Source organism: Ovis canadensis, chromosome 8 (assembly GCF_042477335.2).
Source record: "Ovis canadensis isolate MfBH-ARS-UI-01 breed Bighorn chromosome 8, ARS-UI_OviCan_v2, whole genome shotgun sequence".
Taxonomy (NCBI): domain Eukaryota; kingdom Metazoa; phylum Chordata; class Mammalia; order Artiodactyla; family Bovidae; genus Ovis; species Ovis canadensis.
The window spans coordinates 58,131,626-58,156,267 of NC_091252.1; the positions used below are offsets into that span (position 1 = coordinate 58,131,626).

Here is a 24,642-nt window from a genome sequence, read left to right on the forward strand (position 1 = left end):
TGGTAAGTTTTATGTTACATGCATTTTACCACAATTTTAAAAGATACGTTTAAAAAGAGCAGCGGAACGTATGTGTAATGAATGCTGCAAAGGATTTGGGTTCAAGGTACACATAAGGCAGCCCTGACCTGCGTGGGAGGGTGGGTGAGAGAAGTTTCACTACCTGCAGAGCTGGGTGAGTACAGAGCTGGGTGAGTAGGAGTTTGCTGGGGCAGGAAAGAAGCAACGAGAAAAGCACTACAAAGTCCTTGTGAGGTGAGGGTGCTTCATTCATTTGGGATGGTTTATTAATTATCATTTAAGCATCATTTGTTTCCACCTGGTTATTTCTACCTTTTTCTTTTTAAACTGAGACATAGCATACAAACAAAGATTGCAAAACCTTAAATGAACTGCTCAGTATATGTAGTACCAACACTTTGAATCAAATAATAGACAAAAGGAGTATTGCCATGCTTCCGTCCCCCTTCCTGGCCCTTTCTCTGGAGACAGTAGGGGGCAGAGGCGAGGAGACATCAACAGAGAGCTGGTCCAGAGGGAAAGAGACCAAAGAGATGTGACAGCTAAAGGAAACCGTGATCCTGAACTGGATCTTGGACCAGAAAGGAAAAAGATGTTGTTGGGACAGTCGGTGAAATCTGAATAGAGTCTCTGGATTGGCTGCCAGGGTTACAGCAGTGCTGACTTCCTGATTTGGATGCTGCGTTGTGCTTATGGAGGAGTCATTGTCTTTCGAAAATATTCTCTCACGCATTTAGGGGTTGATGGGCATGATGCTGAAGTGAAGTGAAAGTCACTCAGTCGTGTCCGACTCTTTGTGACTCTGTAGACTGTACAGTCCATGGAATTCTCCAGGCCAGAATACTGGAATGGGTAGCTGTTCGCTCCTGCAGGGGATCTTCCCAACCCAGGGACTGAACACAGGTCTCCCACATTGCAGGCGGATTCTTTACCAGCTGAGCCACAAGGGAAGCCCATGATGCTGAAACTTGCTTTCAAATATTCAGAAAAAGAATAACAATAATTAAGTGTGTATGCAGATACCTATAGATAGAAAGGGGGAGAAAGAGAGAAAACACACAAATGTGTCAAAATATTAACAATCGGGATATCTGAGCTGGAGGTGATAGGGGAGTTCTATGTATTAATCTTGCACCTTTTCCAAAAGTTTGTAATTATTTCTAAGTAAGATATTTTTCAAAGATATTCTTTATGATTGAAAGGAACCCACAGGTGAGGCTGTAGGTAACACAGGTGAGATCAGAAAGGAACAGCAACTTTGTCTACCACTGAATTTGAAAAAGGAAAGTTTGGGAGAAAAGAAATTCGTAGTGTTTCCTGTTCTTTTCAGAGTGAAGTAGGCTATCCTGAAACGAACATCCTGATTCAGCATCTGCTTGGGTTCACATGAACTAGTCATCAGACCTGGGAATCTGGGTCCCTTTTCTGGAGCACCGCCCAGCACGATTCCGAGACATATCCTAGACCAACCTTCACACCGCCCTTTGCAGCCTCAGAAAAATGAAGGATGGAGGGAACCTAACAGGATCTGGCTGACGATGACGACAAATCTGGGCAAAGTTGTAAATCCAGAAGCTGCTGAAGTGAAACTGGAAGAAACACAGGGACTCGGTGTTTTCATCCATCTGCAAGATCACCCAACGCCCCGTTCAAGTCTGGGCACGAGTCACCAGGTTTTCACATACACCTACCCCCTGAAGTGCAGTGAGCACCTGGGTGTGTGGTGCCGAGGGAGACTTCTGTAGGAAACACCTCGCGAAAATGGAGAGAGGGGAGGCCCGGATCTCGGTCATCCACGCAGGCGCTGTGCCTGATGCACGCACGTGGGTGCGGGACAGCTGTGCTGACCAGCGCGTGGCTGTTACCAGCGTTCAGGTTGGATGCCCTTGTGTAATTATATCACGTAAACAAGTTTGTTTTTTAAAAACAGATTGAAAGCTCTAAGTATAGCCTATTAGATTCTTTGGGGGAAACTGCTATAGGATTAGTGAACTCAGCTCTGTGCCCCTCAAAACTTCAGAAGCTGGATTGAGGGTGGGAGGGGGAATGTAGAGTTAGTATTAATGCATTGGTATTAGAATAAAAGCATCTAGGCTTTCTTTTCATAGTCATGAGAAAATTGTCAGATTACTTCTGTCTACAACCAAACTTATTCAAGTTTCTTAAGCAAATATGTAATGATTGGTGAAAATAATCCATTTATTGACCAAAAACATCTTTGCAAGGTGGGCAAAGGAAGAGACAAACATTGAAATTTTACTTATTTAAAAAAAGCTAAGCATCGCAACAAGCTCTGAGGGGAACAAGAGAACATTGCTAGAGTTACTTATTTTAAAAAGGGGAAAGGAAAGCAATATTATTATTATCATTGTCATTATTATTACCAACACTATTATTTTGCTTATTTGAGCTTTGAACTCATCACCCTCTTCCTGTGGGGGAAGAAAAAATCCAGCTCTCAACCCCAGTTTTCTTACTTATCCTTAACTCTCAAAATTTTACCATTGTCCTTTCTTTGATGATGATCCAGTTCATTTTCAGGTTCCACTTTTCCGAGTAGATATCTGACAACCGCCTATCTGTCCCCCAGATTATGTTTAATGCTCAAAATGAGCACAAGTGCCTGCGTTTCTCCAGTCCATCCATGGCTACTCCTGCCCACCCAGAGTTCTGGATTCACGCTGTATTTCTTCCTTCATATCCTGTTTGTCTGCCTTTACCTACTCCATCCTTTCATCTCCAGTCTCTTCTTCCATGTAGGTTCCTACCTCTGTGTCTTTCTCAGTCCTTCCAGGGACCCACATCTCCCATTCATTCTACCCCTCCCCATGAAGTGGGTCTAGAACCTCCCTACTGTCCCTCCGGACTTTTCCTTTTGGTGGGATGCTGTTCCCAGACCCCTCCTGGAAAGGTCCTCCTTGCTTTCGTTGATGTGCGTATCTCTGGACCATCTTCCCCTCCAGTTAGCTCCATTCCTGCCCACACCCATCCTCAACACTGCTGTTAGAGTTCTAGCCCCAGCCCTCATTCCTCTTCATTTCACTTTACCAGAGTGCTTTTTCCCTCCTCCCACATCCCAGGATCAGCTCTTCCCTCTGGTTGTTCCTCACTCTCCTCATTCGCTCATGCAGGTGATCCATACATCTTGAATATCTCTGAATGTCTTTCAGTAGACCCCTTCCTTTTGGTCTTAGTCCCATTCCATGTGTTGGTTTGAGCTCTTATCATCTTGTTCCTGGATCTCTGCTACTGTCTCCATATCCTCTGGCCCCTTCATGCTGCCGATGCTATGTTCTTTTCTAAAACCAAAACTGATTATGCCCCTCTGACAGCTGGCAACTGGTCGTTGAAAGCCACCCAGCCAGGCTTTCCTGTATCTCTGAGCATCTTTGAAGACACAGATAAACTCAGAGCATTTCCTACAGTGCATTGATTTTAATAAAAGATTTTGAGTGTGGGAGAAGAAATTTTAGTCCTAATGGACACCAAATTATTTAAATAAGAGTGTATAGTAAAATCAGCTCCTGTTCATCATAGAGGCAACAGAAGTTTTGTTGAATTAACATATAACAAGAGATTTCACAGACACGCTATGCTTGGAGAAGAGCATTTGGGGCCATTTTCCAGGATTCCTAGCTGTTAGCATCCTATCTCTGCCATTTTACAAGCATGTCCCTGGAAAGTTGAAGAGGCATTGTGCCCTATGGATAAAATTAAATCTTCATGCTTTTGATCCACGTCCACCTCTCTAGTCTTATATTGTGCTACTGGCTGTTACTTTTAACATCCTACAGTTCTTGAACTTTCACTATCCCAATTTCCCTGCCGAGAATAACCTTCCAACCTCTATGTTTGACAAAATCTCCTTGTCCTTCAGAATCAAGGAATCAGGGAATGTATGAAAGAAGTGAAGGCAGGCAGGTAAGTGATTGCTTTCTAACAGATAAAAGGTTTTGGCCAATGAGAGAGGGTAGGAAGGAGAAACATATTTCTCAAAAGCCTTGTCACCATGACAATGGCCCTTCCTGGCTGCAGTACCTGAGGGCTCCTTGTTGGCTGTCACAGCAGGCAGTGTCTTCCATAACTTTCTGATCTAGCTTTCTTGATGTCATAATGTCTTAAGTCCTTCTTAAGACTCCAACACATGGATGGTTTGGTCAGACCAAAGTCCACCCTCTGGGGATACTTTGGTGTTGAGTGTCCAGCCACTTTTCCTCCTCTCTGAATCCTTCCCAGCCTTGATGTTCAACTCAAATTCCATCTTCTCAGTGAAAACCTTCCTGGCTGTTTCAACCCTCATAAAAAAATTTTTTTTCCCTCTTAACACCTACAACACTTAAGTTCTTATTAGAATTTAATTACACACATCTTGAATTTTATAACTTTTATTGGCTTTCTTTATTGCAGAAGTAATACATTTATATTAGAGAAAAAAAAACAGTTAACCAAAAAGAAAAACCACTCATAAGCTCTACTTTAACACTGGCTGTATATCCTTCCACATTTTCTTTCTATGGCCACTTAGACAGTTTTTCCACTTTGGGGATCATACTGTTTTGCAGTTTTTAAAGAAAATGTACTAATAAAGCACTAAAATACCAATATACATACTTTTTCAATGTTATCTTTTATGAATCTGTGATATTCACTTTTATATATAAGCCACCACTAATTCAGCCAGTCCTCTGCTGTAGGCGTTTAGATTTTTCCATTTCTTTTTTGCCATCATACAAAAAATCTTTTTGTATATTCTTAATTTTTTCAATAGTATAAGTTCTAATAAATATCATTTATATGTAAATAATTTTAAACCTTAATATAAGTAATGCATGAAATGATTAATAAAATTAATTAAATATAAAATCACATTTGTCCACTGTTTCATTTATGTTAGCTTTGACTTTCTACCTAAATTTAAGTGTCTTAAGGATAGGATCTAGCATTTTCTAATTTTTCCTCTCTCATCAGCACAACAGATATTCAACTGTGCCTGAAGAAGAATTAGTTTATTTCTCTTAAATTTTTAGATAATAGTGGCATCAATTCTTCATTGTAAAAGAAGATCTTCGGGTATGTTACCATGGATAATGATGTAGGAACATTTTTTCCTCCTAAGGACTATTTCCAGTCCTTCTTAGGAACTGAGGTGAACTTTGGGGGAGATAAAGATGTGATAAATAAGACAAATGAGTAGTTAAAAAGCAAGAAGGCTGCCAGCTAAATTTAACAATAGCTAGCAGTAAAATTTCTGCATGGTCCTAGTTACTCTGAAAAATGACAACACTCTCTAGTTTGGAATACATTGATTATTTTTCAAAACTTGTATGAGAGTTTATATGATGAGGAATAAGTCTTCTTGACAATGTTATGTCCATAAAGACTCTAGTAGTGACCCTCAAACTCCACCTGAGCTGCCCAGTAGTCCTGCTACATTGTGCTGGACTATGGGGCAGTCCATGGGGTCGCTAAGAGTCGGACACGACTGAGTGACTTCGCTTTCACCTTTCACTGTCATGCATTGGGGAAGGAAATGGCAACCCACTCCAGTGTTCTTGCCTGGAGAATCCCAGGGACGGGGGAGCCTGGTGGGCTGCCGCCTATGGGGTCGCACAGAGTCGGACACGACTGAAGCGACAGCAGCAGCAGCAGCAGTCCACTTTTCCTCTCTCCTCCAACTCCTACACCCTTCCCTTCTCCACCATCAGCTGATGACCTCATTTCTCAATCTCCTAAGAAAATAGAATCAGCCAGACAAGGACTCCTGGCATCTCCCACCACCCCAGACCAGCCTCCCTGAGCATCTCTGCCTGAGCCACCTGCCTTCCTCTCGTGGGGGATGAACTGACCCTACCTGACTCAAGAACTTCACTCTAGAAGTTGTCCACTCTCTCTTGACTTCAACAGTTTCCCCTCTTGACTGGATTATTCTTACCAACAAGGTCTAATTTCTCCCATCACCCTCTACCCATGTCTCCATTTTGTCTTTCACAGCAAAGCTCCTTTAGAGAGTGCCTCACACCCACTGCCTCTACTTCCTCTCCTCCCAGTATCTCCCAGACTCACTTCAGCCAGGGTGAGTCCATATCACTCCCTGCTGTCAAAGACACCAGCGCTCTTCAGATCATTAAAAGTCAGTGGGGGGACTTCCTGGGTGGGGTCCAGTGGTTAAAACACTGAGCTTCTGATGAAGGGAGCAACAGTTCCATTCCTGGTTGGGGAACTAAGATCACATATACCCTGTGGCACAGCTGAAATAAACAAAAAATAAACAAAATATTCAACTTAGAAAAAAGTCAATGGTATGTTCTCATCAATAAGACCTCTCAAAGCGCTGGCACAACTGATTAGCCCCTACTTCTCAAAACATCCACTTTCACTTGGTTCTAGGATGCTACGCTGCCCACTCCCCTACTCTCACCGTTGCTATTTCTCAGTCACCCTGGCCAGATCCTCATTTTATTCCTCTTCTGACTTCTAAATGCTGCCCTGCTCCAGGGCTTATCCTCAGACCTCTTCTCTTCTCCACCCACATTCCCAGATTTTCTGTGTTGATGACACACAGATTTCCAACTCTAGTCTAGATCTCTCTTCTGAAGTCTCAGTCTCCCATGTTTAATTGTTTACTCAGTGTTTTCACTTAGACGTCAACAGGTGTCTGAAGTTTGGTGGTTGGTTGGTTGGTTGATGATTTAGTCGCTAAGTCATGTCAGACTCTTGCAACCCCATGGACTGTAGCCTGCCAGGCTCCTCTGTCCATGGGATTTCCCAGGTAAGAATTCTGGAGCGGGTTGCCATTTCTTTTCCAGCAGATCTTCCAGATCCAGGGATCAAACCTGGGTCTCCTGCATTGCAGGCGGATTCTTTACCAACTGAGCCACCAGAGAAGCCTGAAGTTTACTTACTTTCTCCAAATGCAAACACTTGAACTTCTCCCTCCCCATTACCTGTTTCTTCTGTAGCCCTCCCCATCTCACAAAATGGAATTTCTGTTAATCAGCTATTTAGGCCAAAGTCTAGAATTTCCTTTGACTCCTTATTTCTCTCACATCCCACAGCTGAATCAGTCAGTCGCATCTGGTTTACTTTGAACATATATCTAGATTCCATTTAGACTGCTATTATTGCAGTCGGAATTACCATCACCTCCCTCTTAGCCTATCTCAATAGCCTCCTAAGTGCTCTCCGTGTTCACACTCTTGTTGTCTCCTCCATTTGCCAAACAAAATGCTTTTTTAGGAGTCAAGGCCAGACAGGGTCCTTTCTCTGCAGAACCCCCTGTAAATTTCACCTAAACTAAAAGCCTGGCTAGCTTTCTGGCATCGTCTCCTGCTACTCTGTTTCCTGCTCTTCTGCATCAGGCACTGTGGCCTCTTTGCTGTCCCTGACCACCCTACCTTAGACCTTTGCACCTGCTTTTCCCCATGTGTGAAAAGCTCTCCCCCAAGATAGCTCTGTTCTCTGCTCATTTATGTCTCAGATTTATATATATATATATGGTCAAGTAGTATGTTTTTTATATATAAATATATATTTGGTTCATTGTCTGTCTCTCTCCCCCACCCCAATCTCATCACTAGAATGAATTCTGCATGCCAGCTCATAGAACAGTGCCTGCCACAAAGAGGTGGCTTAACAATTATTGAACAAAACACCACTCAAAACTATTCAAATCTCACCAGTTCTTCCAGGTGTTACTTGTGCAGTACTGAGCTGAGATTTTATGGCTTATATATACTTCAAAACATCTGGTTTTGAAATAATAAATCTCAGGCATAATTTTGAGGAATTCGCCCCGTGAGTAGAACTCAGAACTTTCTTAACAGAAATTTCCTCCAGTGTTTTGCCTCCTTTTGTCTTTGATATTCTCCCTCTAAACATCTTACTCCATTCTCTCTCATCTGATTTTAACTTTGCCCTGCTACGTCTTGTTCAAGGTACAGCATTTCAAATTCTGCCTAAGCAAAATGATTATATCTTTTCAACATCCTTAGATCCTTTAAGAGGGATGCTGGAGAATGAGAAAATCAAAGACTTGAGAACCGCTCACTTCTTTCTTCTGTCTTCCTTTGTTCTTTTTGTTTCCTGCATATTTTAATCTTTCCTGTTTTATTTTATAAAATCAAGATTTATGGGGACAAAAATTACTGACTTCAATACTATGGTACAAATTATTGTCTCTGGAAATCATATCCTGCCTTTAAGAAACGTATCACAGATGAAGCCCCTATTCTGGATCAGCACACACATCTAATTAGGTAAGAAGAAAAGTATATCAAGAAAGGTTGAAAGTTGTAGGCATGGGGAATAAATTGACTTCTACTCAAGTTACCACCATGAATATACAGAGGAAAGGACCTGCATCTGTTTCACATTGTAAAAGCCTTAGTGCCCAGAGCAGCATTTCAAGCCCAGGGGATGGCCGACAAATGTTCATGACAAGGATGCTAAGGCCATCCACAGCCTGACCTCTGCAACAGTTCTGATAGAGTGTCCGGTTCTTGATTTACCATCTTAATTTTATGTGATTCTGAATATGCTTTACAGGCTTTAATTCAAATTACCCACTTCTGACTTTGAAAATGAAATAACTAACTGCCTACCAGACTTACAGCTCCTCCAGGGCAGAGATTTTGTCTGACAGAAGCCCATGATTGCAGTCCCAGACATGACTTAGAGGTCAATTCCTTCTAATTCCACCTCCCTGAATAACTAAATGAAACAACCTATAATAGTTGCACCTCTAATTGCTGTCCCGTCCCATACTTGAGAATTTCAAACTAAGAAAGCTCCCCTTCTGAGTCTTTGGCAAATAGGCTAATTGGAATGACCTAATAGCCTTTCTTGTATCCATATCCAACCTGGACCAGAAACAAGGTGGCAAGATCCGTTTCCACCAGCCACTCTGCCCCAACCCCACCCTCTCACCACAACCTATGCCAACCCCCACCCTCAACAATCTACTCTGATGCACCCAACTCCATTCACAGCTGGGTGGCCACAGTTTGTTTTCAAAACAAATTAATCTACTCCACCCTCCTAGCGATCTTCTCAAGCCTGGCACTTAGGAGAAAACATTGCTTGGTTCTACTAAAAAGCAAAGTTATCACATTGACACTCACATCCTTACAAGAAGGAGGAATGCAGAAACATCACTGTTCAGAAGACTATAAGAAATGGCCCCGCCAAGGCAGATCATCAGAATTCTGTCCTGACCCTGAGGCCGGGTAGGAACCTCTCAGAAGCCAGGATATTTTGTCAAAAGGAGCACAAGATTCATCGAATCAGGGGACTGAGGGCTGCTCCTACCCCTGGGACTGCTGTTCATCCGAAAAGTAGAGATGCTAGCAGAGGAAGATACCCAGTGTGGGTCTCGACCTATTCCAGGAGGCTCTGCAATGCTGTTAGAAAAATTACCTTGGCCCCTTCCGCTTCCTTGCAGCCATTGCTTAGCTTTCCACGCAGACGTTCAAAATGGGGCCTTTGAAAACTCTGCCCTCAAACGAAGGTGGTTCAGAGCAACACTTTGGCTGATATCACAAGACTCCCAGGGCAGCGCTTCGCTGCTTCCTCAGCATATGCCAGTGCCCATTTTACAGGGGCGATTTATGGTCCTTCTCTCAGTAGAGCGAGCCAAAGTTTTATAATCTTCATTAAAAATCAGCACCACATGTAATAATACAGAATACTGCCTGTACACAAGGGGGCCAAGTTATAGGTGTTCAGGGAAACGTGGCAGAATTTCTTGGCCTTCGCAGGCGTAAAGTTGCAGGCACCAGCACTATACTAACACAACCTCCTTTTATTGCAAATGTTCCTTCAGTCGAAGTCCTAATTACTTTCTGTAAAACCCTAACCACCATCAAGCTTTCTTCCGACAGGGCAGCCGCGCGATGGCCTTCAAGTGCAGCAGCAACACCCTGGCGGCCTCTCGAGTGGGCGGCGGGGGAGGGGGCTGGAACCCAGCAGGACTGGGGCAGCAGCTGCGAGGTAGGCTCTTGGGTGAGCTTCGCAATCGCACGCGCCCCTTTTCAAACCCTGGCATGTGGACTTAGAGGCCACCTCGGTGGGACAGGCGGAGGCCCTCCTGGAAAGGATTCAAAAGTCAGTATCAACGTTAGGTCAGAGGCTACTCTTTCTCACCCCGTCTGCTCCCAACAGGGGGACCGGTCAGCTTTGAGGGGCCCGCAGAGCATCTTTTCCTGCCCCTTCTTGGGAAACCGCTAGGCAAGCCCGGAAACCCAGGTCTCGAGGTCCCACTCCCCTTCCAGGGTCTAGTGCCCCGGCTCTGCCCGCTCCCCACGTGACACACCAGCCATCACCTCTCCAACCACCCCTCTCGCCCCCAGTCCTGGCCTTTCAAGGCCCCTGGGCGAGTCGCCGGCCAGGCCGGACCGACCAGGCGGCTGGCTAGGAGGGCCAGGAGCAAGGGGCTCTCCAGGCCGCGCGGCCGCACAAAGCGGGGAGAGCAGCAGCGGCGGCGGCGTGAGGCGCGCCCCCTCCCGCGAGTAGGCCGAGCGCGCGCCCGCCCCCTGTCCCTCCGCCCTAGCCCCCGGAGCGCCATTCGCGGAGCGGCTTACGCTAGTCGCCGGGCGTACGGCGCCCCAGCGGCCGGGGAGGTGCGCTGCCCGGCTCCCGTAAAGTTATTGTGAATGGGGAACGGGTGACGTCAGCGCCGAATGTCAACAATGTAGCGATTGAGAGTGTGGGCGTTCCGGGGAGAGCGCGAGCCGCGCGGCGAGGAGCAAACAGCGCCGAGCAGCCGCCGCCTCGCCAGCAGCAGCAGCAGCGGCAGCGGCAGCGGCAGCAGCGGCGACCGTGCACGCCCGGGCTGCGGTCGCAGCAGCGCTAAAGCCAGCGCCCGCCGCCGCCCTCGCCACCCCGCCTGCCCACTCCCGCGGCCGCCGGGCTCTCGCTTTCTCCCCGGCCTCCCCTCGACCCTTCCCCTCCCCCTTCCCGCCACTCTCGGGGGGCTGGGGACGAGCTGCCATGTGATGCGCCTCCCCTCGGTGAGCCTTCGGTGACCCCCACCCCTCCCCGATCCGCCGACCGCCGGGAGGGGGCTGCGGGCTGGGAGGACGCGGGCAAGAGGAGACGGAAAAGAACGCAAAGTTCTCTGGCGAGGTGAGTCCGTGGCCCGCGGGTCCCGGGCCCCCGCGGCGGGGCAAGTTGGCCGGGGAGGGGGCGCGGGGGGGAGCGGGCTTGCGGGACTGGCGGGGAGGCGTGAGGAAGCGGCGCGGGAAGGGAGCCGCGGCTGCGGGGTGCGCACGCAGCCGCCAGCCGAGCGCCCTGCCCGCTTTGATGGCATTTTCTAGGAACGGGAAGGGGGTGGGAGCTGAGCAGGCGGACGCGCGGCTGCGGCCGTGCGCTCTGTCGCCCGGCTGTTTACGGCGGGCGAGGAGGCATTGTATTTTGCTCGCGTCGACGGGTGTTTTGGAACAGCAGGGGGAGGAGGAGCAGAGGGTAATAAGTCAGGCGTGGGGTGGGCGGGCTGGAGGGAGGCGCGCGTCCGCGCGACCGGAGCAGCTGTCAGACCCACGGCCCTGCACTCGGGCCCCCAGCCCGCGATCGCGGTGCCAGGCCGGGCGGCCTCCTCCCAGCTCGCGGCGTCCGCGACCCGGGCTGCTCCGCGAAGCTTTGCGCTCGGCTGTCAGTCGCCGCCGGGTAGCTGAGACTACAGCGACTGGCGAGGTATCAAAGCCCAAGTTTAGGGTCCCGGGAAGAGGCAGCCCGGGGACTCTCGGCGCAGACCTCGGGCTGCGAGCTGGGTACGATCGCTATTAGCCAAGGACCGGGTCATTGGCATGAGTCCCGGGGAGCTCGAGCCGAAAGGCTCGTGCCTTCGGACAGAAAAATCTTGCACCTACCTCTTCCACGATTCTGCATGAAATCAAAGTGCAACACACACCCCCTCTTCTCCCTGCCTGCACTTCAGTCTGCAAACCCCTTTTGGGCTCCACCTAGGAGAGTTTATCCAGGGGACACCGCTCCACCGCCCCCTCGCCGAGGAGCCCTGTAGGGTCTCGCAGTTTTTCTCCTCTCACCCGGTGAGTGCTCAGGAGCCGAGCACCCATGGAGAGGGAGGCGGGCGGCGCTCCTTGGACTACCCTAGCTGCCCGCGAGAAGGGACTCGAGTGAGCACCTCGGCGACCTCGGTTTGGCCGGGGATTTGCAAGAACTCGGACCGTGGGAGGAAGCGGACAGGGCCGGGTGTGTGCGTGTGAAAGGGACCGCGCACCGCAGGCTTCCAGGGTCATGGGCGCGCGAGGTATCTGCAGCACCGTCTCGCATGTAGGCGAGTTTGATAACTTGGGGGGAAGTTCCCGCACCGCCGTCAGATGGTTTTTGTCTGTGGCCGGGGAAGGAGCGCTTCGCAATTTGCCTGTCTGGTCACCGTCGTCTCGATGACCCGTGACCCCTGGGAAACAGGAGGGACGAGGGCGCCCAACTCCGGGCAGAGCTGCGCACTCTCGGCCGCCTGGCGAAGGGAGCGGCGGGACGCAGCGTTCCTCGGCTTTCACCTTCGCGGTCTAGTGCTGCAGTCTCTCACTCCCGGTGTAAATTTCATCTGTTGAGTGTATTTAACTAAAATGAGTAATTACTTTAGATAAAAATCCTTTCCTGCCTAGTGGGAACCTTGGCGGAGATGATGCCTAATGAGATATTTTGCTTTTGTCTGTTTAGAGTAAAATTAGAGATGTTAACTCTGATAACGGTTTTCTCAGATCATTAAAATGTAACATGTAGGAAAGGCATGTTGAGCTGCGAAGGCTCTGGCTGACATGAAAGAATCTGTGCGGGGAAAGGCTGCCACTCGGTTGGTGGAGGGGCTATTTTGGTAAGGCAGCGGTGTCTCGCTTACAATGTGAGATTGCCCCACCCTGGTGCTCCGGCAGCTCGCAGCTTGTGAGTAAACGGCGGTTTTCATTCTTACAGGTAATAATAAATGTGAGTCAAAATGACATCTTGTTAGAATTAGCCTTCAGTCTGTAAGAGAGATGGCTAAATAACAGTGTTGCATTCAAACTGCTCTCGTAAAAGGTCTGTCAGCATTTCCGTTATAAATGCAGTTTTTCAGGAGTTTATAATTTCACCACAAAACTTTTGAGTGGCTGAAATGTTTAGTGTTCTGCTTTAAAAAAAAAATGCGATAATTGCCCACTTCCATCCTGTTTGCTGTTCCTGAAACTTGAATATCATTCAGATGAGCGTCCCAGAAACAGAAAACACAACCGTGGAATAGAGAAGTTTTGTTAGAATATACTTTATTTGTGCCGAGTAATATTTTCTTTTTGGATTTTGGAAGGCTTTACGTTTGCCATTTGGTAATCATTAATGTGTTAATTCTGGTATCTGTCAGTTCTGCAGGTGGATTGAAATGTCAGTTCGTGTTGTATATGCCAGGATTACATGGAAGAGCATTCTCCTCATATATGTGTCTGTGAGCTCATAGCTAAATTATATGCACATCTGTTAGTTACTTATCAGTTCTTTGTATGTTGCAGGCGAAGATCTGCAATAAAGGAGAAGTAAGGCAGAAAGAAAGGGAGGGAGTCAGGGACCCCCTCTTCCCCACCCCCATAACTTTTCAGCATTTCTAGTGCCTGAGAGAAAGCCATTCATTTTCTTTCTTTTGAATTATGCCTTTGACTCAGTGTCTTCAGGCCAGTCCCTTTCAGTCACTCACCTCTGGCTGCAGTGTGATGAGGGGCTTAATTATTTGTAAACTGCTCTGACATCCCTGGATGAAAGGCACTGCAAAAGTGCAAAGTATTGTTATCCCGATATGGAATTTAATAATCTATTACAGTTCATCAGGAAAATGCACTTTGCAGCGATGGTGGGAAATGTTCCCACCTGATAGAGGGTAATAATAACTGCCTAAAAGTAGGGTCAGATTACAGATGAGACAATTAACTCTAGCCATGTGCTCTTCAATTTGTTGCAATTCATTTAGTGATCAAAGTAAGTCGCAGAGAGCCAGATGGTCAGGTTCACATCTCTCCTAGGCCAGCCCTTCACTTCTGAGCCCACTGTCTGCACAAGCAACAGGACTTACTCATTAGTGCTTGTGAACTGTTCCTCGGAATTTGTGATCGAGGCTCCTGGGACGCTGACAAAAGGGCTCAGGCCAGTCTGTATTGTTGAGAGCAGTTTAATTTTACTTGGATTAACTCATGCTTAGTGTCTCTGGGATGGATCCAGCCTTAACAAGGGAAGAGAGAGATCCTAGTGGCTCTCTAGCTCAGCGGGGCTGGGCTTCACTGCCCTACTTTTTTGTCTACCTCAGATTTCAGGGGGTGCAGTGTCTGGCTTCTCGAAAATGTTGGCTTATACTCAGATACATAAATACCCTCCTGTCTGGCTGAGGGGTGGGGAGCAGGACCAGCTTGGTGGGCACGTGACCTGCACCATTGCCCAGGCCCCCTCCCCTCTCAGAAGGACCTCGCACATGGTTTAATCTTCTGCTCTTGTTCTTCTTGAGATCCTTAATAATTCTGGAACATGGGGCCCTTCATCTTTATTTCACACTGTCTTGAAGATAGGGGGCATGGCATGGAGTGGCAGGCAACCACTGCACCATCTCAGCTACTTGTCATCAGGCAGGAAGGGGTGGGAATAGTGGCTTTGTGTCTCCACACTGTCTGATTTTTCTGAGGGAAGCTGGATATCAGGGTTTTGGTGTGGAATCCCCTACTTTCTAAATATTTGCTCACACTTTTTTTAATAACACCAGGCAGAAACATTGTAAGTGCCGGAGCTGGCCTGTAGACTGTCTGGCTGCCCATTACTGAGTGAGCTAGAACATCTTACTGTTTAATATTTCTGTTTTTGTCTATTTTCTAAAGGCCTGACACATCGTAGATGATTTTTGAGTCTACCCCAAGTGAATGGTTAACTGTGGTCAGGAAAATTGAAAAAAGGAAAAAACCCCAAACTGAATCAAATGAAATCAACACTGAGTCCCACTCAGGGATTGATAGCTTTCTTTTTAACAGAGAATACAATGTGAAAGGCCATATAATTAATACCAAGGGCACCGTATAATACTCCGCAGGTAAATAATCTATTTCTTTGGGTCACCTGCCCTCTGTTTAATTGTTATTGACCAGATCAGGTAACATGGCTGTTTAATGCCTGAGGACTCCTCCAGGAGAATTTGACATTTGCCAGCACCCACTAAAACAATAGCTGTGATTTGTTGAATGTTCACCATGTGCCAGAAACAGTGCTGACTCCTTTCCCTGAACATGGACTCCTCGTTTCCTTCCTTGACTCCTCGAGGCAACCCTGAGAAGCAGGCATTGTGCCCATTCTACAGAAGAGAAAGGTTCTCATTGGAAAGGATTTCATCAGAAGGCAGTGTGTATTGCCCTGACTGTCTAAAGGTTATTTCCCTGTCTTGTATACACAGTCTGGCCCAGAGTCAATGACTGGGCATGGCGTTGGGGGTCAAAGCACACAGAGAACCCAGGCTCTACCCTAGAGTACAAGGAATAGGGAACAATGTAAGATGCAACATAATCTGTCAACATCTGTGACTCATACAGCAAGCACTGCATCTGCCTCCCTGTCTCCTTTCCGTGTCAGGAAGGTTCCAGTGACATAGGACCCTCTCAGAGGCACAGGCAGTTCAGAAGTCAGGGCTGGTTGCAAAAACTGGCATTACTCTGGAGAAGAAAAGAAGCTTTCGGCAGAGCTGAAGCCGTGTTAGGGAAAGCAGTACCAAGGCCTTTGGAATGATAGAAAATCGCTCCTGGATTGCCAATGACAGCATATGACCTATTCTTGTCCTGTTTTTAAATTTCATGTAAATATTTACACATTGTTCAAGTCAAAACTGAAACCTGCTGTAAATTAAACATTTTGTAAACTCAGATTGCCCAGAATTATTACTCATCTTTTTTTTTTTTTTGGGTCTGTGGTGATATTTAATAGAAAAGTAATTCTTTCTTTGTCAATTTAAGGTTTTTACTACCCCCAACCTTTTTTTTTCCCCTTGTTAATTTCAAGTGTCAGTTTCTCTAAGACTGAAACTTACTCTCACCATCAGCATGCTACTCAGCTTCCCTAAAGCTGGAAGTCTCAGAAGCACCAGTGTGTCCTTTTCAAGGACCATTTCTTTTCTAAAGAATATGGAAATTGAACCCGGTCCTACCAGTGGCACTACTTCAAAAATCAGGCAGGAATGTTGCTTTTGTTTTTCCTTGAGCTACTTTTTTCCAAAATAATAAATCTTCCCAATCTGAAAGCATTTCACGTACTTCTTCATCCTCGTCATTGGAATTACAGCCAAAATGTCTCTCAGTCTTCCCCAGTGACCTCGTAATCACGGCTTCTCCAGCATATTACCCTGGTTAACTTCCCTTTTGTTCCTCAGCCTGATTATAAATTGGCCTTTGGTTCTGAGATGTGTCATTTGCCTCCCTGACCTCTGTGCTCCGCTCCTGGTGGCAGGAGGACGCGGCACTGATGCCCCTGCCCGTGGCTGCCTGGTTACTGGTCCCCTCTCCTGCTTGTGTCAGCTTTCACCTTCCCTTTTCCCAAGCATTGCCATCCTCCTATTTCCAGTTTTCCCATACTTCTCATGGTGATTATCTTCATTTATTCCCAAGCCTACAGCTGGCATGTGGACAAACTCCAGCTAGTGCAGAGGGAAGCGTTCTGCATTTCCAAGTCCGTTGTCAAAACTCCAGTCTTATTCCATCCTTTTGTCTCTCCCTCGCCACTTTCTGTGGATGCTTCAGGAGTTTCCTCAGGCCGCATGTGTCTACCCCATAGAAGGCTTAGACTTTGGAGTTTAAAGCTGGGAGAGCCCAGTGTGGCTATTCCTGTTCTTATACATAGAAAAACAAAGTCAAGGTGCTGCTCAGTGAGTTTGCCTAGTCTCCCAGGATCTACAGATTATAGGCAGGTTTTATATTATTCCCATCCTGTATTCTCCTAATTACCGGGAGCTCATGGATGGCATAAAATGGGCCAGGTGTCCAGAAATGACATTCTTTAGAGGCAAGTGGCTCATTCATTCACTAAACAGATATTAAGTATCCCTTACATGGCAGATGTAGTGCTAGGTGAACATGATGCTTTGGGAGAGCAAACCCCATCCCGGCCCTGACCTCATGAAGCACCCCATCTAGTAGGAAGGATGACATTTATCAGATAGCCACAGATGACTTATTGCAGACTCTGAGAAGGAAAGGTATTATATGCACTGGAGGATGTATTGGAGGGACGTGACCTGGTTGGGAGGTTGGGGCAGCCCTGCCCAAGGAATTTTGGAGTCAGCTGCCATCTGAACCTGTCTGAAACTAGCTAGTTTTCCCCCAGTCTCCCTAGACTGTAAAGAAGGCTGAGCGCTGAAGAATTGATGCTTTTGAACTGTGGTGTTGGAGAAGACTCTTGAGAGTCCCTTGAACTGCAAGAAGATCCAACCAGTCCATCCTAAAGGAAATCAGTTCTGAATATTCATTAGAAGTACTGATGCTGAAGCTGAAACTCCAGTACTTTGGCCACCTGATGTGAACAAAGAGCTGACTCATTGGAAAAGACCCTGATGCTGCGAAAGATTGAGGGCAGGAGGAGAAGGGGATGACAGAGGATGAGAGGGTTGGATGGCATCACCGACTCCATGGACATGAGTTTGAGTAAGCTCCAGGAGACAATAAAGGACAGGGAAGCCTGGTATGCTGCAGTCCATGGGGTCGCAAAGGGTTGGACATTACTGAGCGACTGAACAACAACAAGTCTCCCAAGCCTACTAATTCACTCCTATCTGTGGCCCTTTGGAATATTGCATAAACCATGGTATAACCTGTTGAGTCATTTTGGCCAATAATAGTTCCTGTATACAGAGTCCAGAATTGATTTATTTACCTGTGTCTTTAGAACCTGATAAAACCAGAATTAATTGCCAAGAATATTGTTTGTTTCGCTGCTGGGAAAAAAAAAAAAATGCAAGTTAGCATTCTTATTTTGGGCATGTTGAGGGTCTTTTTGACAATATTTGAGTGATTAGAAGCTGCAGGCATGCCCTCCCAGTTGTCTAATATGCGTGGGCCTGGGGGCGAGGGGCTTGAGTGAAAATGAGAGTCCAGCTGATCAGAAGCCCCTGCCTGTCCCTGGTAGGGTCTCCAGCCTCTGCAGACCCAGGCTGATTATACAGACTGTTTTTAGCACAATTTAGGAGTGCAGACAGCATCTGTGTAAAACAGACTGACTTATTATGTGCTAAAACTCCTCTATTTTCTTTTTTTCCTATGATAGCTAACCTGTGTTGGGAGCCTTTTATGTGTTTTTCACATTAACTATTTAATTCATATAACCATCCGGAGGCAGGTGTGATCGTTAAAGACTGAGGCACGGATGTCACTTGGCTAATGAGTGGCTGAGTTGGGTTTGGACACGAGGTGTCTGATGCTAGAACCTGTTCTCTTAACCACCTGCTGGTCTGCACCCCCTCTTCCTTTTTGCTCCGTCACATCTCAGAAGTGGAAATATAGGCCATCTCACTCTATTGGATATTTTATTGACATCTATCTGAAAGATAAAATTGAAAAATAATTTCTCAGTGAGCCTGGGTGAATGCATCCTTTGTCTTTCTCCTTTCACCTAACTCACTTTCTGATAATTGCATTCCTCAGTTCTCAGTGTCCGTCTGAAGATTCAGAGGATGGAAGTGATAACATGTCAAGACACAGGAAGAATTAGAACATGAATCCTATGACTCTGTTCCCAGGGTTTTTCTGTAACTCATGCTCCTACCCTCTTGCTATGTGAAGAATTTGTTTATAGCTTTCTTTCTTTTCTTTTTTTTTTTTCCCTACTGAGGAGTAAGTATTTCATTCAGAACCAATTCCATCAGAGTTCCTAATGAGAAATATTAGCTGCTAGTAACAGATAAAAACAGGTAACCTTTGCTCCATTCTAGTCAATTTCAGGAAGAGATTATCTTGCCAGATTAGCATGTTGCAACTGTCAACAGGAGATTTGAATGATTTTAAAGGACTCCGCTAGGCAGTTGGTTTGGTAGTGACCCTGATTGCCCTGGGTTTGCAGGGTGACTGTTTAGAATGCTGACTCAGCTGTGTCCTGGGCTGGACGTCCAAGTTGTCATCTTTAGTCAAGTGGCATTATCCTTGGAGCTGCTGGAACATTAAGCATATGCTTGAAGCTCAATTTGGGAAATGATCAAGCATATGACTGTACTGTGCTTATTTTTCAGTATTTAGTTCAAATTTTGGAGATGGCTAAATGGGGAGATGCTTAGTGTGTCACTGTTGGAGGTTTTACGTGATTAAAAAAATCAAGCAGATGAGTGCATAAAGATTTCTATGCAAACAATGATGAGCTTAAATTAAAGCTGCTGATTTAGTGTGAGAATTACTTGCACTGATTTGTAGAACATCTATAGAGGTTCAGGCTTCCATATTATGCAAATGAATGAGCCCTGAAGAGTCAAACTGTGGAAAAAAATGAAATTAACTATAAAAGATATTATTACCCGTTCAGCAAGTGGAAAATGTAGACTTACTTAGAGTTAACCCTTTTCATGTACCTCCTTGAGAAGATTGGCATTGGGGTGATGATCTCGACCGCACTGTAAGGAGGCCATGCAAGGCTTGCTCTTAGTCCTCCCAGTGTCCACTTTCTATCCTGACTTCACTCTCTGCTCTGCTCCCTTTAGGCCAGCCAGTGCACTTAACCAGTCCCCTCCTTCCCTTTCAAAACCAATCTCAGAAAAGGATTTTATGAAAACTGTCTTTTGTTGTTGTTTAGCTGGGGAGTGTTGTGTCCGACTCTTTGGGACCCCATGGACTGAAGCCTACCAGGCTCCTCTCTCCATGGCATTCTTCAGGCAAGGATACTGGAGTGGGTTGCCTCCTCCAGGCGATTTTCCCAACCCAGGGATCGAGCAGCAACAACCTAGTGTATTACTTCTTTCTGAAACATCAGCTTATGAATAGGAGATAAAGTGAAAGAAGTAAAAACCCTAGCGATGGGGCTAGCAGAATCTCAGACACTGGTAACCTGGTGATGGTAGGAAATTTCCGAGTAAAGAGAGGGCTGTATATAAATCCAACCGTGGAGACAGAATATGGACAAGCAGATTAGAATGTATAAACCACAGTAGTATTAAAAATATGAAGAGCAGATGATTTTTAATGCGATAATACGTTTGTCAGAAAGCATCACCTTTCTCTTGCCAGACACTCGATCTGATTGCATCAACCCGGGTAGCAAGATGGTGTGTTATTTGACATTTAAAGGGAGGTTCAGGGGAAAACCACTTGATCTATAACTAGGAATTTTTGTCAGTTAGTCAGTAGCAGTGAACCTGAAATACTCTATTATCCTTAAATGTTGAATTTTAAAAGAAAAAAAAAGAGAGAGAATGGATTTCACCCATCTGCCTCCCCACCCTACACTTCTATTGATTAAAAATTGAGTTGGTAAGTCTATTTCAAAAGTGACATGCCCCATGCTATGAGCATGACTGGTGGTGACAACTGGACATTTGGAGAGGCTGACTGTTTAATGAAATCATGCTTTTTACATTTTTATTGTTTGGGCATGTGAGATCTTAGTTCCCTGACCAGGGATTGAACCTGTGCCCTCTGCGTTGGGAGCGCTGAGTTTTAACGACCTGACTACCAGGGAAATCCTAACCCGGCTGCTTCTGGATAGACGTGTTGCCTTCTGAACACCCAGTCGTGATGAGTCTGAACTGGCTTCCATTCTACCCCTCCCCCATCATGCAGACTCCTCCAGCAACCATGCTATGTTGAGTTGATGGCGCCATCTAGTGTCAGTCTGTGGAAATGCCCAGCACTCATCTTTCATGCTCTGGGGGTCTGATCTCTTGGGTAGCTGCAGTACACTGTCTATAGGGGGACCTCTCCCTAATTCGTACTCGTCTTCTGTCTTCTGTTTAGTACTGCCTCTGTGCCTTTCTCTGTCCATGACGCCATTTCTTTCTGGTCTCCTCTCTCTAGTACCCTCTCTCTGTAGCTCTTCTTTTTCTTTCTGTTCCAACTCTTGGTGAATTTTTTGGAACAACAGCAACAAAATTGAAACTCACAGCTGATAAAAGATTTTCCTGATGAAATGTTATGGCATAATAGGAGAATTAACCACGAAAGGTCATATTGGAGAACCAGAGTGAAACTGCACGAAGTCCGAAAGCCTCACCTAGAAGACTGCCTCTAATTAGGTGTTTCAGTCACTCAATAATGTTTTCTTTAGTTTTTAATTGGCTTTGGAACTATTGTTATAGCATTATTTTCTCTTTCAAAACTACAAATGTAACCTCTGACTTGAGTTTAAAATTTGAGACAACCTTCATGGGATATCCTAAACATCGTGGTGTTTCTGTGTGGGATGATGTGTTCTGAGTTCCGAATAATCCCTTTTCCTCTGGAGTTTTGGGTCTGGTATTAAGTGAGAGAAAGGAGGTGAAAAGATATATAGGACCTAGCCTGAGATGTGATTACACCAGGACGTTCGTGGGATCCGAATTTGTGTACAGGTTTAAGCTCCCACATCAAACAATAAATTTTAAATTTCCACTTGCGTTAAACATCTCTGCATTGTGGGTTTGAAAGTAAGTCCCCTCTGAAAACAGGAACTGTGCTTGTCTGTTACCAGTTTTTGTGGTCGATCGGGCAACTATTTTGATTTTTGTCAGAAGGGAGGAAAAGCAGTTAAATCCAGTTAAAAACTGGTTAAAATGAACTGGCTCGTGAGATTTGAGTGCAGCTGTTCCCCACATCACAACACAGAGAGTGAATTGTTTATTACCACTCTTCAGTATTATTAGTTGTCACCACTGCTTTTTGAGCAGCGGCATCTCTGCTCTGTGTCTGTTTGGGGTTTAACCTTGGAAAATAGGAGCTGTGAGGGGAGAGAGGTTCCTGTTTGTCGATTTGCATGGACCTTGTTTTTGTTTTTGCCGGGTAGGTGTGTGCGCCTTCTGTCTGCGAGAGCCATTTAGCATGTCAGCAGTTTCCTAGCAGTCGCGCGTGCTGACTCATGCAGCTGTTGAGCCCTCAGCTGGCCCCACTGTGATCGGCCCACAGCACCAGCGCCGCCTTGGAGAGCACCTCGACCATTTCGCTGCGGGGAGACTATTTTCAGATCTGTGGTTGCTGCCGAGCTGGGTTCCCTTCTCCCTCCAGCAACCAGACTGAGCTTTTATTTCCCCAGGGTAGAAAACTGGGCATATTTCTACCTTGGTGACTGTGTGAGCATCACAGTATTTCTGGGAAGCCCCTAAAAAAAACCGATTTTTTACTTCCTTTTAATTCTCTGGGGCTCTTTATAGGGAGAGGGGAGTGGGGATGAGAGCAAGAGAAAGGGACTCTGCTGTTATTTCCTCCTTAGCACCAGAGGGAACTCTTCTGAACAGTTAACTGAGGTTTTCCTGGTGTAACCCAGACCTGAGCCACTTCTCTGCGTGTCAGGGAAGAGTGTGTGCCCGGACCGGGGCAGTGGGCAGGAGGTGTTCAGCAGCCAGCCCCACTTTGTTTTATGTGGTTCAAGTCCTTAAGTAATGACAGATTTTGTTTGTATCTGTTGCATGTTATTAAGGTTAAAAAAAACTCAAATCTGACCTCGGGTCATTTTAAAGCTGGCATGTGTTTTCAGAAATGGTTTCGCTGTTTTTGGAGTTCAGTTCTGCTTATTTTCATCAGAAAGTGAAAATGTTACTTTTTTTGAGGCTTATAAATAAACTTCCTTTTGCAGATACAAGTTGATCAGCATCCTAAACTTATCTTGAGAAAGCTGATTAAAGTGAGATCAGCTAGGGAAAGGAAAGCTTTATACACCCTTGTGGAGTTTACCTCCATTTTTTTTTTTTTTTAGCTTCAGTAAGCATTCTGAAGGAGCTCTGACCAGTAATAAAGAAAAAGCCAAGCCACAGTGACTGTGTGTAACATGATGTTGATGGAAGTTCTTGGTTTCCGCCGATACAAATGACTCATCAGTATCAATAGAATTGTGACTTCTAATAATAACACAGTGCAAGACCTTCAAAACATGTGGTTTTAGCCCTAGCTGTTAGTGAAAGGTTGGAAAATATTAGTTTGAGCTTTTTTTTTTCTGATCTCTTGATTTCACCCAAGTTTAAAGTTGTTTTTTGTAGGTGTGATGATCACACTATTGTTTTTTCATCTTACTGTTTTTAGTTTCGTTATGACCAAGTTGCCAAACTCAGATCATTTCATCGTTCAGAAATCTGTGCAGTAAGCATCTCCCGGCGGGGCTGTGTTTTGAGGGAAATGTGGCTGAAAAGCAAATCCTCCCTGAACAGAGAAAGGAAAAAACTGGTCCGGACTCTGGTCCACCAAGCTGCCAGCCTTGTCCACAGTGTCTGTTGTGGAGGGTTGTGGGACCGATGACTGGCTGATTGCCCTGTGAGTCATCGTCAGAGGAATCCAAGAGGAAGGGTAACAGAAAATGCGAGTCAGGGGAAACAGCCGAGTGAGAAGGAGCAGTTACGCAGGAAGGACGGTGCTGCCCCGTTTCCAGGGCTGAAGGGCTGAGACCCGCAGACCCTGAGAATCACAGGGAGTTTAGGTGTGTTTTTGTAAGTTGCAGCCTTTCTGCTTGCGTCTATTTGTGGGCGCTTTCTTATTTTGCTGTTCAGTTTTGGTTTGTTTTGCCTGCAGTTTGGCCAGACCATCAGAGATCGCTATCTTAGCTCGGTAAGACCACAGAGGTCTTACCCCAGGGCCTTTCCTTTTTGCATTCTGTAGTGAAAGCAACTGAATTTCTAGACTATGAAATCAGCACCTACATTTACCTTTATACAGCTTTTTTTCTTCCTGAACACTTCATCTTTAGAAATGTTGCATCACTAGTTTCCTAGTTACTAGAGCCAGTGGCCTTTGCGTCTTACCTGCTATGTTAGCCTTGATCTGGGAAATACCAAACGCTTTAAAGAGAAGCACAAAATGAGAAGGTTACTAGTTGAAATTTGTGTCAGTCTTGCCTCTCTCACAGTTCATTCTAGATGGCTCTTGTTTTTCCTTGCCATCTTCTCAGCGTTTTTTAGTTTTAATACTTAACGCCTCCCTTTGCTCTCTTTACCCTGGTGTCTTGCTCCCCGGTAGCATTTCTTTTCTTTGCCTCGTGTTCTTCCTCTCTCTTGCCAAGTCTTTACATTTCTTTCTCTATGTGAGCACACACCTCTTCTCGTTTGTTCTTGTAGATTCTTTCTGCTCCTGCCTGCCTGCACACATGCTTTCTCACATCATTCCTAGACAGACCCAGGCATGTGCACACATATGCACACACTCTGTACATACGTGGACACATGTGCACCAACACAACCCCCTCCCTGACCCTGGTCTCTTGCTTATGGAGGCCCCACAGCAGCTCTGGGTGCTCCTGTTGCTATCTCTTCCCAGAGCTGATTTCTGGGAGGGGTCATTCAGACAAGAAGGGAATTGGACAGGGAGCGTGCACTGGCTTCCCGCCTGTGTCTAAGAATACATCTTGGGAAGGAGGCTGGATTCTGAAGATCCAGGAAAAAACCCAAAGGAGGCTGTGACTTCAGAATCCAGGGGAGTAGGTTGTTGTTTAGTCCCTAAGTGATATCCGACACTTTGTGACCCCTAT

At 45.9% G+C, this 24,642-nt stretch overlaps 1 protein-coding gene across 2 annotated transcripts in view; it reads left to right on the forward strand.

Moving 5' to 3' along the window:
- Nucleotides 1-10,705: 10,705 nt before the first annotated feature.
- BACH2 (BTB domain and CNC homolog 2) overlaps nt 10,706-24,642 on the forward strand; it is a 385,266-nt gene continuing 371,329 nt past the window's right edge. Inside the window, exon 1 of one of the 2 annotated variants that reach the window (XM_069598267.1) lies at nt 10,706-11,142. The gene's annotated coding sequence lies outside the window, so the exon portion shown is untranslated. The remainder of the gene's footprint in view (nt 11,143-24,642) is intronic. The other variant, XM_069598266.1, reaches the window with a different exon arrangement.